We start from the raw sequence: 16,390 nt of genomic DNA on the forward strand, positions 1-16,390 counted from the left end.
GCAGAAAAAGATGTTGGCTCCATCTTGGAGGAACTTGATCTTCAGTTGCTTTTATGATAGTGATGGATTGGGCTGATTTACTCACATCCTCTCATCTGAACTGTGAAATGGCCAATGAGGATTTGGGATAGCTTTAGAAGCTGAACTTCAGTGGATGGGAATGTTGAAAACGTGGAAATTGAGAGAGAACAGCATCCTAGGAGGAGGAAAAGAAGTGAGCAAAGGTGTCAAGACAGAAAGACCTGTCTGAGGAGAAGCACGGTCCAGTTAGGCTAAAGTGTTGGGTCAGACATTTCTGGGACACAGAGATTTGAACTTAAGCATGCATTACCCAATAGAGCTTAGAGTCTGGACCCGTAGACCCTGGTGAATGAGTTTGTCTGAGGGGAAAGCTTCCTCTGGTACACTAAACATCTATCACTGAGCCAGGATTCCAGAAAACCATCTCAATGGGGGATGAAAGAAACCCGGAACTCTTCCATTTTGATTCTTAGGATCTCTCCAATTGGCAGCAAATCACAATTTCTTCTAGGATGATACATAATACAATACTGAACATAAGCAGTTCTTCCTCAAATCACTTGGAAATGGGCAAGGAATAGCCCAATGTTTCTTATTCAAGAAATATTTATTAATTATTTAAAAAAAATTTTTTTAATTCAATAGTTATCAAGCGCCTACTCAATATGGAGATAGAAAAAAAAAAAAAAAAGACACCGTCCCTCCACACAGTCTCTTCTTGTACTGTTGGAGATGACAATCAGACAATTTTGGTAAACTATTGTCAAGGAAATGCTAGAGAAATGTATATGGGATCATGGGAGCCAGAGGAAGGGTACTGATCCCTCTAGGTGGATGTAGGCGTAGAGATCAGTGGGAATGTCCAAGATGAGTCAGATGGACAAATAGGATTTGACCAAGCAAATGGGGGCTGGAGGGAGAAAGGAAGATGGTGAGAAGGGCATTCCAAGCAGCAGGGATGGCAGAAAAATAGCAGAAGCACGAAAAAGCATGACTGGTGGTGAGAGTCAGACAGACAGGGATTGCTGGAGCACAAAGTACTGGGTAGGGCGTAGTAATTCCCATGGCTTCTGTAACATATTACCACAAACATGGTGGCTTAAAACAACTTAAATCTATTTTCTTTACAGTCCTGGAGGTCAGAAATCCACACTCAGTCTTACTGGGCTAAAGTCAAGGTGTCAGCTGTGTTGGCTCCTTCCAGAGGCTCGTAGGGAAGAATCTGTTTCCTTGCCTTCGTCTTCTACTGTGGGTCTGCATCTCTTGCCTTGTGGCTCCTTCCTTCATCTTCAAAGCAAATGACTCCAATTTCTCCTCTTGTCATCATATCACCTTTTTCTGTGACTCTGACTTCCCTCCCATTTCCTTTTTCCTCACTGACCTGCTTGCCTCCCTCTCGAAAGGACCACTGTAATTACCTGAGACTCACACAGGTAATTTTAGGATAATTTCCCCATCTCGAGATCCTTAATTTAATCACATCTGCCAAGTCCCTTTGTATAAGGTAATATTCAAAGGTACTAAGGATTGGGACGTGGACGTATTTGGCGGGGGGGGGGGGGGGCAGGGACTACGATTCACTCTATCACATAAGGAATGGCAGGAAACGAGTTTAGGAAGCAAAAGGGGATCCAGTAAAAGAGGGCACTATAAGCCACATAAGGAGCTTGGATAGAATCCTGCCATCATTGGGGAACAATTATAGGGTCATAAGCAGGAGAGAAGACAGCACAGTAGAATCTGGACTGAGGGAGACATGTTGGAAGCAGAAAGACCACTTGGGAGGGTACTGTGAAAACTCATGAGAAATGCTGTTTATGCCCAAAGGTGAAATAGTGCCCCCCACCCACACAGGTCCCTCAGAAAAAGCAGAGGGACATCATATCTGAATCTTTATAAATTCTTATTAAGGGAGTTCTCTCACTTACTTTAGTTGGTACAACACACTGGTACTTGATGATATGATTAATTATCTGATCTGGTTTTATTGACAATTACACAGGGATAACATGTTAAACTAGGACTGTCCCAGGCCAACTGGGCATATAGCTGCCCTCTGTTTGGAGAAGGCACATTGGCCTGAAATGACTTGAATCAATGCTAGTCTGGGTTCTTAGAGAAGTCTTCTAACTCAGTTGAAAAAAATTTTAAAGGCAAAGTCAATTAATAGAGAGGCAGTAATTTTTCCTGGGATTATGACTCACAATTCCAAGTGTTAGATGGTGTTACAAAAAAGCAGCTGAAAGGTTACTTTAAAGCAAATATATTAAGTGATTACAGAGAGAGGATTACAATACACAGTTGAAAAAACCAGCTGTTTCATGAGTTCTTGTGATATTTAGGAAATGTTTTCAGGGACAGAATCACATCTGGATTCTAAAAATGCCATGTCTCCAACACCACAGAACTGACCATGATTTGCTCTAGAAAACCATATTAATTACACAAGTGGCTCCAGCACCACAAAAACCCTGATGTTAAAATTATACATGAAGAGTTTAAATAAAACTTTCATGAAATATGTGTGAGGATATTAATTTCTAAAGTAATATCTGGTATTTTATGTGTTATTTATTTATTTTTTTTAATGTTTATTTATTTTTGACAGAGAGAGAGACAGAGCATGAGCAGGGTAGGGACAGAGAGAGAGGGAGACACAGAATCCGAAGCAGGCTCCAGGCTCTGAGCTGTCAGCACAGAGCTTGACGCGGGGCTCGAACTCACAGACCACGGGATCATGACCTGAGCCGAAGTCGGACGCTCAACCGACTGAGCCACCCAGGTGCCCCTTATGTGTTATTTTAAATATGCATGTGTAACTAATAATTAAAATATAGATAGACATTTGACTATGTATCAATTAAATTAGCCACCCTCAAGAAAAATGGTTGAGTTTTGGCAGGGGATGATCTTCTAATTGAAAAAACCAGGGGGCTCTATTCTAAATGCTTATTCCTTCTATTCTAATACACGCAGTATTTTGAGAGTAAATCCTAGATGACTTGATAGATAGGATGTTGAATGAAACAAAAGGATAATTCAGTTGGATTGGTGGTGGTGTTACCAACTGAACTAGTCAATGGCAGAGATATAGGTTTGTAGGGGGTAGATTGGTCAAGGGGATATTAAAGGTCCATCGTTAACCATGTTGAATTTGCGATGTCGCTGGAGGCCTGCAGAAGATTTGGGGATATGGGACTGGTTAAGGAAATAGGGAAATTTATTTGCATTGGAACTGCAGAAGAAAGACAGCAGCAGAAAACTAGAATAAAAGGGAAGAAGCATACAGACAGAGCATGATGATATAGGAGAGGTCATATGACTATAGGGTTTTATGTTTGGGGAAGGGGAGGTCAACAAAGATACCTAAAATGTATGGCACAGTACCATCAAGTAGCTTCGGGATTTCTAACAGCACGAGTCTAAAGGAATTCATGGAAGACATGAACTAAGACTCCACTAATGTCAAAACCTGATACGGCCAGCACAGGGTACCTGGTAGGCTGGGGCAGAATGAGGCCAGGGGCCCTATCTGTAGGTGTAGGGGATAAGGTGTGCTCAGGCATCTGTGACTTCTCAGTTCTCAAAACAGGTGTGACAAAAGAAATGGGTAGCACACTCACATGCACACACACACACACACACACACACACATTTGACAACAAGTTTGATTATTGTTATAGACAGAATGTTTGCCCCCCCACCACCACCAAATTCATATGTTGAAACCCAGGCCCCCAATATGACTGTATCAGGAGGCAGAACCTTTCAGAAGTGATTAGGTTTAGATGAGATCATGAGCCCCCATGATGGGATTAGTGCCCTTAGAGGAAGAGACACCAGAGGCTCCTCTCATTACCATGTAAGGATACACTGAACAGGCAAAAGTGGACATTTACAAGCCAGGAAGAGGGCCCTCCCCAAGAAACAAATCTGTCAGCACTTTGATCTTGGACTTTCCAACTTCCAGAACTGTGAGAAATAAATGCTGTTATTTACACCACCCAAACTTTAGTGTTTTGTCGTGGCAGCACAAGATAAGACAACTGTCCTTCAGAGGAATTGTTTGATAAGAGGGATTTCCACTGGCATTCTCAGTGTGTTGAAGCATCCCAGTTGCTAAAGAATGGGGCCAGAAGCTTGTGGTTGTCAGGAGCAAATACAGGTCCACGCCCATCCTCACACCTCTCCACTTCACCATCTGTGAGGCTCAGTGTGATTGATCATTGGGGTGCCCCCCACCCAGCTCCTCCCCTCCTACCCAGAGTTGGGGGAGATCTTGCCCTTGCTGGCTGGTCAGAATCATACAAGCACCAAGACCTGGTTATGGCACTGATTCTCCCTGAGCACTGTCCTGAGGTCACTGGCCCTCCAGACAGGCACAAGCATCTTCTCTTTCCACAAACATCTGTCCTGTTGGGCCTCCAAGTGGGAGGGTGGGCACTTGGTGGCTGCCTGGCTTGGAAAGTACCCATTATGAGCAGTGGGTCATCTTGCATTCCATTAAGCATGTGATTACAGCCAGATGCTGTGGTGATGGGCAGACAACTCCCTATAATAACCGTAATTATGATCCTAGTGTTTCTTTAGCTCAACATACTCTGAACTTCTTAAGTCAGAAGAAATTTGGAAGAATTGCTTATTAGAGACTGCAATCAAATGAAGACTTTTTTTTTTTTTTTTTTTGAGAAGGGGGGAAATTCCTCCCTGACACCTTGGCTTCTGACCAGGCTGCACTGACATCCTGTGGTGTGGTTCTGGAGTCCAAAATGGACTCGGCTCTGGCTCTACACTCCTGCTCTTGTTTCCCTTCCCTGCACTTTGCTCTGCCCCACTCCCCACTCCCACCCCCTAGTTCCTTCTCAGCTGCTTCTCCTGGCAGGGAGAGAAAAAACAAACACCTGCTTGCCCATCATCTCACATTCCCCCTGCTGTGGGGGCTTGCTGAGAGGGGCACCTCCCCTGCCCACTTGGGTGAAGTTCTTGGAATACCCAGGGAGAGGGGGTCATTCAAAGCTAAAATTGGCTGCTTGCTGTGATGACTAACAGCCACCTGGGCCTGCCATTCTCATGGATCCATCTATTTGTGGAATATGGAGCTGTTTAGGGTGTATTTGTGTACATGCAAAGTCTTTACTTATAGGAGCACATTTAAAAGAGCTGGAAACCCAGTCTGTGAAATGAAAAAATATGTTATATTCATTTTCTAGAGCTGCCATAACAAAAAAAACCACACACCGGATGGCTTAAACAAAAGAAATACTCACCTCACAGTTATGGAGGTTAGAAGTCTGAGATCAAGGTGCGGGGTTGGTGGGGCTGGTTCCTGCCCAGGGCTAAGAGGGAAGAATCTGTTCTAGGCCTCTGTCCTTGGATCGTAGACAACTGCCTTCTCCTGTGTATCCTCACATTATCTTCCCTCTGCGTATGTCTTTCTCTTCACATGGCCTTCTTTTTATAACGATATCTGCCATATTGGAGTAGGGGCCCACTCTGCTCCACTATGACCTCACCTTAAACTTAACTAATTACATCTACAACAACCCTATGTCCAAATAAGGTCAGATTCTGAGGTACTGCAGATTAAGTCTTCAACAAATGAATTTAAAGGGAGACATAATTCGACCCATAATAGGTGTTGTGAGCTTACCACATGCCAAGCCTTGTGATGAATTCTGGGGACACACTCTTGAACACGAAAGGCAGTTTCTACCCTCCCAGTGCTTGGTCGAGATTACAAAGAGTAAGAAGGAAAACTACGCAATCAGTAAACGATGCTGCAATAGGGCCCCAGGAGGGACTGTGGGAGAACACGGAGGAGCACTAAACCCAGCCGTGGGACCGAGGGACGCTGCGCCACGGAAGCAAGGTAGAGGCAGAAGCCTGAAGGACAACAGGAGCCGGCCAGGGAAAAGGTGGAGTGGAGCCTGTGGATATTCCAGGTGGAGAGGACAAAAAGAGGAAAGTCCCAGAGGGGAGAAAGAATGTGGCCAGCAGGGAGAACTAAGAGAATTTCCTCGGGGTTCGAGGATGGCGTGTGAAGGTACATCCTGAGTGTTATGCAGAGGAGGAAAGTGAGTGGAGGCAGAGATGACGCTGGAAGGGGAATGATGCAGGGCCTTGCAAGGCTGCTGAGGAGTTTGGACAGAAACCTGAGGGTACTTGGGAGCCACTGAAGAATGCCATAGAGGAAAGGACACAATCACACTCTAAGATTTAGAAAAACCCCGTTGGTTGCAGTCTGAAAAGGAGGGGTACAGGGAGGAAGACCACTTACAGGGACATCTCTGTGGTCCAGATGAGAGGTGACCATGAGAGTGGCAAGAGATGGAGCCCCTGGGACATGATGCTTGCTCATCCTTCACATCCCAGCCAGGCTTTACAGACCTCGCAGGCCCCTGCCTTCTCCCAGGGGTCACTTCCCATATTCGTGTGAATGCTAAATGTCCATCTCCTCAAATAACTTACACGATTACATGGTATTTACCACGTGCCAGGAACGGAATTAGACATATCAACCCATTTATGTATCAACAAATAACTGTGGGGGCGCCTGGGTGGATCAGTCGGTTGAGTGTCTGACTTCAGCTCAGGTCATGATCTCATGGTCCGTGGGTTCGAGCCCCACGTCAGGCTCTGTGCTGACAGTGCGGAGCCTGGAGCCTGTTTCAGATTCTGTCTCTTTCTCTCTGCCCCGACCCTGCTTGTGCTCTATCTCTCTGTCTCTAAATAAATAAACGTTAAAAAGATTTTTTTTAATAAAAAAAATAATAACTGTGAAGCAAGTGTCATTATTATCCCTGTTGTACATAGGGAGACAGGAAGGTCTTGCCCAAGGTCCCCAAGCTAATAGCTAATGGGTGGGAGAGCCATCGTGTAACCCCTGGCTTCAGAGTCCATGCTCTTACTCATGACTTTCTAATCTCTCTTACAAGCAGGCTTCCATGCTATCATCACACTCAGTAAAGTGCCTGGCATATAACAGTCCCTCAGTAAATTTGTGTTAAATGAGATATATGTACCCCTATGAGACATATACACCCCTACATTTATTGCAGCATTATCTACAATAGCCAGGATATGGAAGCAACATAAGTGTCCATCAATAAATGAATGGATAAAGAAGATGTGGTAGACGAATATCATGGAATATTACTCAGCCAAAAAAAAAAAAAAGAATAAAATCTTCCCTTTCACAACAACATGGATGGACCTAGAGGGTATTATGATAAGTGAAATAAATCAGACATTAAAAAAAAAAAAAAAAACACTGTATGATTTCACTTATATGAGGAATCTGAAAACAGAATAACAGGACAAACAAAACAGACTCACTAATACAGAGAACAAAGTAGTGGTTGCCAGAGGGCAGCTGGGCAAAATAAGTCAAGGGGATAAGGAGGTACAAACTCCCAATTATAAAAATAACTCAGTCACGGGGATGAAAAGTACAGTATAGAAGATAGTCAATATTGCAATAATTTTGTGTGGTGACAGATGCTGACGATACTTGAGGTGGTGAGCACTGTATAATGAGTAATACTGTCTAATCGCTATATTGTGCACCTAAATGTACCATTGCAACTATACTTCGATTTAGTAGAAAGTTCTTGCTGAACGAATGTTGGTGATGATCAGGTGTATATGGTGAAAATGGCAGGTGGTGGAGGTGAGGGGTGGGAAGTGAAGCCCTTCATTGAGTTAAGGATCCCAAAGGGGAAGCTGTGACCAGGCACTGCAGAGAGAATGAACTACGAAAATCTCCACCAGAGACCTCCACATGGTGGGGCAACTGGAGCGGCCCGATGGGACACATCTGTTCCCAATCCTCCAGCATCTGGAGCCTCAGCTACCCCTCGGTAGCTCCATGCCACCCGCTGCCCAGGTATGAATAGTAGCAATCTGAAGCTTTTCAGGCCTTACCCCATAACAGCTATTAGCTTTGGACTCCAGGCATTTTTATGAGATCTTAGTTCCAGGCCTTGAGGTTTGGCAAAAAGAGCATATTATTCACACACAAAACAACTGCATTAAAATAGCATTAAGAGTCTGGCTTCCATTGACAAAACCTAGGAAATTCAGAAATGGTGCAAAGCCTGTCCTGAATTCACCCCCACCACCAGGCCTGGGGTTGCTCTTGTTGCCAAACCATTAAGGACAGAGAGAATGGTCCCCAGTGGGCAGAAGGAGACATGCTGGGGAAATGCAAGGCAGCCCAGGTGAGCAGGGGAAGAGGGAGGAGGAGGACTTGGAGGAAGGGCCATTACAGCAGAGGCCAAGGTCCCTGGGCCAGGCCCATGTCAGGGAGCCTGTATGGTGATGCGGCCACGGACCCTGGCCCCAGAGGCTACTCCTCTGATCCCAGGGTCAGACAAAACTTGTAAGGAGCAGCCTCTGGCTTTTCTAGTCTCGAGACCTCCTTTCTACACACTGCTGTTGCTGAGACATAGCCCCTTTGCCCCATGGGGCAGAAAGCCTCATTGAAATTTCTATCCCTCTATTCATCTTGGACTCAGAGAGAGCTAACAGGCAGGTACTCTGCTCCTCACTTAATTTCTGTTTTTTTAAGGAATTGAGAAAGAAGCTCGGTCATGGGTGAATAAGCATTAGGAGACCACTGTTAAGAAAATTTGGGAATTTAAATAATTTTGATTTGGGGTTGCATTGACAGGGAGAGAGGTGAGGAAAAGAAATTTTATCCTCTTGGCCAAAAAAGATCTTTCCTCATTTCAGATGAGGTAGAACCATTTATTCTCACCGCCCCCCCCCCCTCCCGACCAGCCTTACGGAGATATAATTAACTAATGAAATTGTAAGATTATTAGAGTGCAGGGCGTGATGATTTGACGTACATATATATTGTGAAACGGTCTCCTCCAATGAATTGATTAACACAGCCATCACCTCACATATTTACCTTTTTTTTCCTTTTTTTTTTTTTTTTTTTGGTGAGAATGTTTTAGTTCTACTCTCAGCAAATTTCAATTACATAATACAGTGTTATCAATTATAGTCATGGTGTTATATATTAGATCTGCACCCCTTATTTATCTTCTATCTAACAGTTTATAGAATTGGTTCTCCAGGTGTGCTTTGGGAAGAAATTTCTGTAATGTAATCCTACAATTTCTAGGGCATTTTCAGTAAGAACTTCCCCCAAGCTTTGAGAAATAGTTAAGTGCAATCCAAGAACTCAAAAATGGACCCAGTTTGTTGTAAATATGGTGAACATAATATAACATCATGGCTTTACTTATCATTCTGATCCAGAATGATGTTAAATTGGTTGACCGAGTTCACACATACAAGTGGTGCAGCTGGAATTGGAATTTTACCTGTTCTGTTTCAGAGGCTGCCCTCCTAACCACCTCTTGAATTCTGCACCCACCACCACCATATTTGTTTAAGCCGGGCTTAGCCATGATCCCACCCCAGACCTGAACCGTCTGTTAAGTCAACTGGGAGGTATCCAGAGCCACAGAGCTCATGATTTTTCTAGAAGTCCTTATCTTAGTTCCAAAAACCCAATTCCCTTATTATGAGGGACAGAAAAAGTCATTGTGTTCATTTCTAAATTGTTCACAATGACTCTAAAAACCATGTCTTTTTGAAAGTACATTGAAGGTTGATTCCATTTACCTCTCTTCTTAAATGTGAAAATTGAGAGGGTTCTATTCTCCCAGGTCAACAGGTGAGCTGGTGACAAAATTCAGGCTTTAGAAAGTGACCTGGAAATCACTTTTCTTTTTTTTATTTTTATTATTATTTTTTTAACGTTTTTATTTATTTTTGAGACAGAGAGAGACAGAGCATGAACAGGGAGGGGCAGAGAGAGAGGGAGACACAGAATCGGAAGCAGGCTCCAGGCTCTGAGCCATCAGCCCAGAGCCCGACGCGGGGCTCGAACTCACGGACCGCGAGATCGTGACCTGAGCTGAAGTCAGACGCTTAACCGACTGAGCCACCCAGGCGCCCCTGGAAATCACTTTTCTAATGTGCCATAAAATGTTAACAATTCTGGGTAACCTGACTGAAAATGCTTTGAAACAGCTGGCAGTTGAGAGAAAGTCCTCTCTGTGCCCCTCCTAAACTGTCATTTACCAAAGCAAGAACAACTCTGGCTCTGTCACGGAGTGCTACTATTTAGATGTCACAGCCATGGTTCTGTGACACTCCATCAGAGGGCACTAGTGATACCTCCCTCTTTTTTGTTTGAAAGAGACACACGAGCAATCAGTCAAATAAAACAACTGATTGAGGGTGGAGGGGTGGAGAGGCAGTGTAAACAGGGGCTATAACAAGTTCAGAAGAACACTCAGGACACGGTGACATCAGCAGAACCAGTGACAGACAGCACATGGCAGATTTCTTGCAGAGCTCTAGATAATTCTAGTCTGGCTGCAATCTTTATTTAGCCGTCTTGATGAGCACGTTAAATGTGACTTAACTCTAAGTTTGAATGAAAAGCACAAGTATTCAACATGTTTCTTGGCAACACCGTTTGAAAAAAGCATGCATTTGTCTCTAGTTTTGTACTAGAGTTTCTTGGTGGGGACTCTCTTGAATTAAAGCATCCTCTTTACAGGTAGAATTTTAAGTCTTTTTCTTATTCTCCCCATCCCATGGGCCTCCACTCTGAGCACACGCGTGCACGCACACACACACACACACACACACACACACACACACGTGAGTGCATAGACCCTTCAATCCCAGGTGAGGGTTTTTCTCAGCCTGGGTGTGTGCTGCTCGCCTGAAATCACTGTATTCCCAGCAGACTGAAGCAGTGAAGCCCCATGGGGACAAAGACAGGAGGTGTGAACCCATCTCCCTCTCCCAGTAAATGTTTTCCTTTGATCATGCCCATCGATTCTTTTCCTTGTCTGTTCTCTCCTTGAGCTGTGAGGTCTCAGTGAGGAGAAAATGGAAGAATGAGAGACGCTTGGGTTGCAGAAATAGGGGTGCTGAGAAATAGAAATGATTTATAGGGGTTCACTAGCCTCTGATCTTTCTCTTTCTCTCCCTCTTGTAGTTCAAAATCCCACAAGTGTGAACACAGTGAAATATGTACCCTGGTTCTACCATTTAATTAGATACAACACCTCAGTTTGAGTCTGGTTGAGTTAGAAAACCTAAGGTTCAGAAATTCGGTTGAGGATGTGGGGGAAAAGCCTGCTGTATAAAGTCACCAGATTCATCCTCCTGGCACTAGAGAAGGAGGACGTCACCTCATGACCAGCTTCTCCTGAAGATTACTAAACCCACACAAACATTTCAGTTCCATGGAAACAGCAGGAATGTGGGTTGGTCTCCGAGCCTGGGAGAGAGAACTGAGCATCCCCCGTTGGTCTGGCCCCACAACCGACTTCCTGTGTTGTCACTTCATACCACAGTCACCACACCACGGGTTCTGCCTTGGGAAACACCGGAGAGAGTGTGTGTATCTTGTAAAAGTTCTCTACTTGACTACAGTGGGTTAGCTGTGCTGCTGCCCAGAGACAGGGGACAGGACGAGATGACTAACCCTGAGATCCTCTGATTGTGTCACACCAGCTGAGTGGCTTCACTCAGGGTCTCTCCTGGGTGGGAGGCTGGCAGAGAAGACCTCCAAAGTCCTTCAACCCTGTGATTCACAGGACTCAGAGCCCTGCATGATATTCCACTGTCAAGGACCATGGAATTGCACGTTTTTATTACTGGAAAGGATGAGACCACTAACGAATGCACTCATGGGGTGTTTTAAATTTTAGGCAGTAGACAAACATGACTTTGTTGTTTCTCTCAGGCAACAAGCTACCTTTCTCAAGATGACAGCAGACCCAGTTAATAGAAGACCCAGATGGCCTCTTCCATCAGAGTAAGAAAACTTCTGGAAAAAAAAAAAAAGAGCACAAAGCTTTCCTTTCAAATACCTGAAAATCTGATTGCAAAGTTCTCTTGCCTGTCCCCTCCCCACCGCTGCACACCTGGCTGAATAAACTCTTCTAGGGAAGGGTATAAGCCAATGCCATTTGACAAAACAGATGCCATCCGGAAGTGGGAAGGGAGGCGGAGGGCCAGGCTGCTGAGAAGGGGGGGTGCTCTGGATCCAGCACCTTCTGGGGGGCACTCTGGATCCAGCATGAGAGGAGCCGGGGAGCCTGGCAAGCAGAAAGGGAGCTCCAAAGGGACAGGATGGAAGCCATGGATGCGGGAATGTCTACAGGATAATAGAATTACTTTTTTCTCTCTCCAAAAGCAAAGTGATATGAATCTACCAGGAAACGCAGATTTACAACACGGCAGGGACAACTGTTCAGAAGAATTTTTCTTGTTTGTCGTAGTTTAGTTTGTTGTTCTGACCCTCAAGGCATAAAGCTCACTTCGCAGCTAGCACGTGTATGGTCACTGAGTCCACACTGTGTGTCCAGCCACTCCTCCGTGCCTCTTCCAGGAGCTGGCCTAGGGCCTGGAACAACACCAGCATTGTTCCTGCCGCCATGGAGCTCACACTCTCCACTCACACTCTGCTCACGCTCTGCTCACACTCTGGCAGATGGGCAGCTATCAAGTCAATCAACAGAGGTCAGTCCTCAGAGTGATACATGTCTCAAGAAAAATCAATCATTCATGTGATGAAGTGATGGGTACGGGGTAGTATTTGATAGGGCAGTTAGGAAAGGCCTCTCCACAGTTATGACATTTGTGCAGAGACATAAGTGAAAAGAAGCAGCCAACCTTGAAGAGTGAGATGTGTATTCCAGACAGAGGGAACAGAAAGCGCAAAGGCCATGAGGAAAGGAGGTTGGTGTGTGCCAGGAACAGAAGGAAGGCCAGGGCGGCCAGCGGAGGAGAGTGATAGGGAAGGAGAAGGAGAGGAGAGGAGATAGGAGATGTGGCAGGGGCCAGATCACAGTAATTCATAGCAAGGAATGTGACTTTACTGTTATATGTAATAGGAAAGCAAGGGGGGTGGGATTTAGGTAGAATAGGCTTATAATTAAACATGTAAACATAGTGTACAAATTAGGTCTTAGCAGGCAATCCCAGAAGCTGTCCGTGTACCTGGGACATGTGTGAATGGATGCCTGACTGGGGATCACATGTGTACCTGCGATCTCTAAGATGGGCAGATCCACACGGGATTTTTTTGGACCTTGTAGGAAACTCTTGTCCTTACAGAAAGGAACTTTCACAACTACACACATTGAACCATGAGTATTCAAATAACATATGTATACTCCGTTTCCTAAACATGCGTGTGGTCCTGAATGATATCCAACTTTAAAATACAATGAATTCCATGTATTGCATACAGTGTTGTCAGTGGCTCTTCTAATCCTTGTCTGGTGAGCATGCCGCGAACACAGCCTGAAAGGGAGACAAGGAAACCTTAGGTCTCACTCCAGACCAGCCCACATTGTCAGGAGGCCCCCAGGACCCTCGGGAAGAACCAATCTGCCTGCTCACATCACTGTGACAGAATCACGGGTTATCAGTCATCATTTCAGGACTAGGATTTTTGTCTCCAGACTGTACCTCGCTCATCTCTGACAACATGTTGAAAGTAAAACGTGCCTCCCTGTCCTCCTCCTGCCTTTTAAAACTCACGAAGTTTGCAGTTTGGTTAGGAGCAAAAGTTGCTCAAGATTTTAGGAAGGAAATATTCCTTCACACAGCAGCATGCAGATGGCAAGATCTAAAGGGGCAGAAAAAATATTAAACATAGATCATCATGGAACATACAGAATGAGATTTAACCTTTTTGGATCGAGAGGATTATAAAATTCAGACAGCACAGCAAACGCCAACCAGAGCCCAACTGGCCAGGACTGTGTCATAGCTGTTCGTATTATTCAATTTTTTTTTCCAACGTTTATTTATTTTTGGGACAGAGAGAGACAGAGCATGAACGGGGGAGGGGCAGAGAGAGAGGGAGACACAGAATCGGAAACAGGCTCCAGGCTCCGAGCCATCAGCCCAGAGCCCGACGCGGGGCTCGAACTCCCGGACCGCGAGATCGCGACCTGGCTGAAGTCGGACGCTTAACCGACTGCGCCACCCAGGCGCCCCCGTATTATTCAATTTTGATGGCTCCTGGGCCCCAGGAGAGACACCACCTCATGCTCTATTGATTAACAGATGCTGGTTAAAAGGTTACTATGCAGGGGCGCCTGGGTGGCGCAGTCGGTTAAGCGTCCGACTTCAGCCAGGTCGCGATCTCGCGGTCCGGGAGTTCGAGCCCCGCGTCGGGCTCTGGGCTGATGGCTCGGAGCCTGGAGCCTGTTTCCGATTCTGTGTCTCCCTCTCTCTCTGCCCCTCCCCCGTTCATGCTCTGTCTCTCTCTGTCCCAAAAATAAATAAACGTTGAAAAAAAAAAATTAAAAAAAAAAAAAAAGGTTACTATGCAGAAAAGTTGGTCCCATCTCTAATCTTGTCTGCCGTGTTCCATCAAGTCAGGGTTGAGGAGAGAGGGCCAGGTAGTTTGCTCTGTCACCTTATCCTGATACCTGATCTCAGGATAGCATTCGATCTGGTATTTGCTATTTGGCTATCTGCCATGAGTCCTGCATCTTAAAGGACTTTAAAGAGAAATACACACACACACACACACACACACACACACACACACACACACACAAAACTAAAAATGTTAAGCTAGAAGAATCTTACTTTCTGTTTTAAATCTTTCAATTTACAGTTAAGGAAATACATCCAGGGTGAATAGTTAATTTTCCGAGGTAGCAACAGAACCAGAATAGGAAGTCACATTTTCTTCTGCCAAATTCCCCCAAAGCTACCAAAACTGGCTGTGTTATACAGTCCCCCAAGTGTCCAGACTTGGCGATAGCTGTCCTAATGCTCAGCCACTTGGCATTAAAGCAGGATAGGGATGCCCCCTTAGTGGTCAGAGTAGAACACAAACTCCAAATACAATATTGCCTTTGCCATATTCATCTCATTCCTTCAAATTATGATGATTCCTAATCTATCTTAAGTTAAATTACACAAAACCGTCATCTATACGAAACTGCTCAAGATCAGGAAGTCAGCAAAAGGGCATCTCTAAGGCAAAAATAGCGCCCCTTGTGGCCTACAGTAAAGATGTGGGTGAGTCCCCGTGGGCCATTGTTGGTGAATTGGACTCCAGTTTAATAACTTTAACAAGCTTGTTTGAAGGTTTTTCAAGCTCCCAGAAGACTGGGAACAGCAAGCAGATAAAGAGAAAAGAAGCTTCGATGGGCCAGGAGCCACAGGCCAGACCCTGGTAGTTCTAAGGTGCCCCGGAGAGCAAAGCCTGAAACACCACCAAGAAAGCACACACACTATTCAGAAGGATGATCTCTGGGCTCTCTCCCAAACCTCCTGGGGCCCTGGTACAAATTGTGCCAACGGCTCAGTGCAGCCATTAATGCTTTTAAAGTTATCCCTGATTGAAACATCAAGAAAGGTTTTATTTTGTTCATCATGCTTTGAGGAAACAGCAAAGTGTGACCCATCTTAGCAAGACTGGCAAGGCTCTTATTTAACGTGGCAAGAACTGTTAAGACCATATTGTTTAAAGGGTGTGAACACACAAAGCTCCTCAGCTGTGTAAAATCCCCAGAGGTTTCGCGTGGCTGGGGTGCTCCTGACACTTGATTCTCTTCTCCTTAGCCTCCCCTGAATATCCAGCCCCAGCCGGCCAAGGAGATTGTGTGCTGACTCCTCTATTTTTACAGTAAGGAATGTCGATAACTTGAGAAAACAGCTTCAATTACACTTCAGTGCAATTTACAAACGACCTGGACCGTGAGCATGTTCGAGGCAATGCTCATCACAGCTCTGGCTCTATCTGTGGCATTCAGCAAAACCCTGATGGGCAGGCTGATCCTTGCACGGTTTCCATTTAAACCACATACCTTCCGTACACACCATTCTCAACCCCTTCACCCTGAAGAGTGCTTTGTTTGGCACTGAGATTTTTTTTTTTTTTTTTTTTTTTTCCCCAATGTCCGGGACCATACTGGTTGGGCTAAAGCATTGTCACAGCTGTTTTGTTAAAGCATGCATCGCTCTCAGGCTCCCTTTACACACTCCTCCTCACAAATGAATATGTTTTTTATGGTTTCTCCTCATAAAATGTAACTTGGACACCAAAAGAATATTATTTTTAAAATAAAGGCTCTTTAAAAGAAAACACTTTCTCCTGAGGAAATCGTTGCTCTCCACCAAAGTTACAAAACAGCAAAAAGTGGCTCAATGTAACCCTGGGGAGACTGAGGTCCTTTGTTTGTTTGTTTGTTTGTTTGTTTGTTTGAAGCTATTTACAAGCAGGGCTGTTGTTCAAACCCTGGTGTCTGGGTCACAAAATCTAAGTGTGTAGGAAAAGCTTCTGTGCCCAAGAGGA

At 44.9% G+C, this 16,390-nt stretch overlaps 1 protein-coding gene and 1 long non-coding RNA gene across 2 annotated transcripts in view; both read left to right on the plus strand.

The window, feature by feature from the left end:
- The window catches only part of AIG1 (androgen induced 1), a 314,280-nt gene that overhangs the window by 294,077 nt on the left and 3,813 nt on the right, over positions 1-16,390 (plus strand). The gene's annotated exons all lie outside the window — the stretch shown is intronic.
- Positions 14,075-14,645, plus strand: LOC123609106. The gene is made up of 2 exons (XR_006717615.1): positions 14,075-14,156; positions 14,400-14,645. It is a non-coding gene; the product is annotated as an uncharacterized LOC123609106 (long non-coding RNA).

Source organism: Leopardus geoffroyi, chromosome B2 (genome assembly GCF_018350155.1).
Source record: "Leopardus geoffroyi isolate Oge1 chromosome B2, O.geoffroyi_Oge1_pat1.0, whole genome shotgun sequence".
In the NCBI taxonomy this organism is placed as follows: Eukaryota; Metazoa; Chordata; class Mammalia; order Carnivora; family Felidae; genus Leopardus; species Leopardus geoffroyi.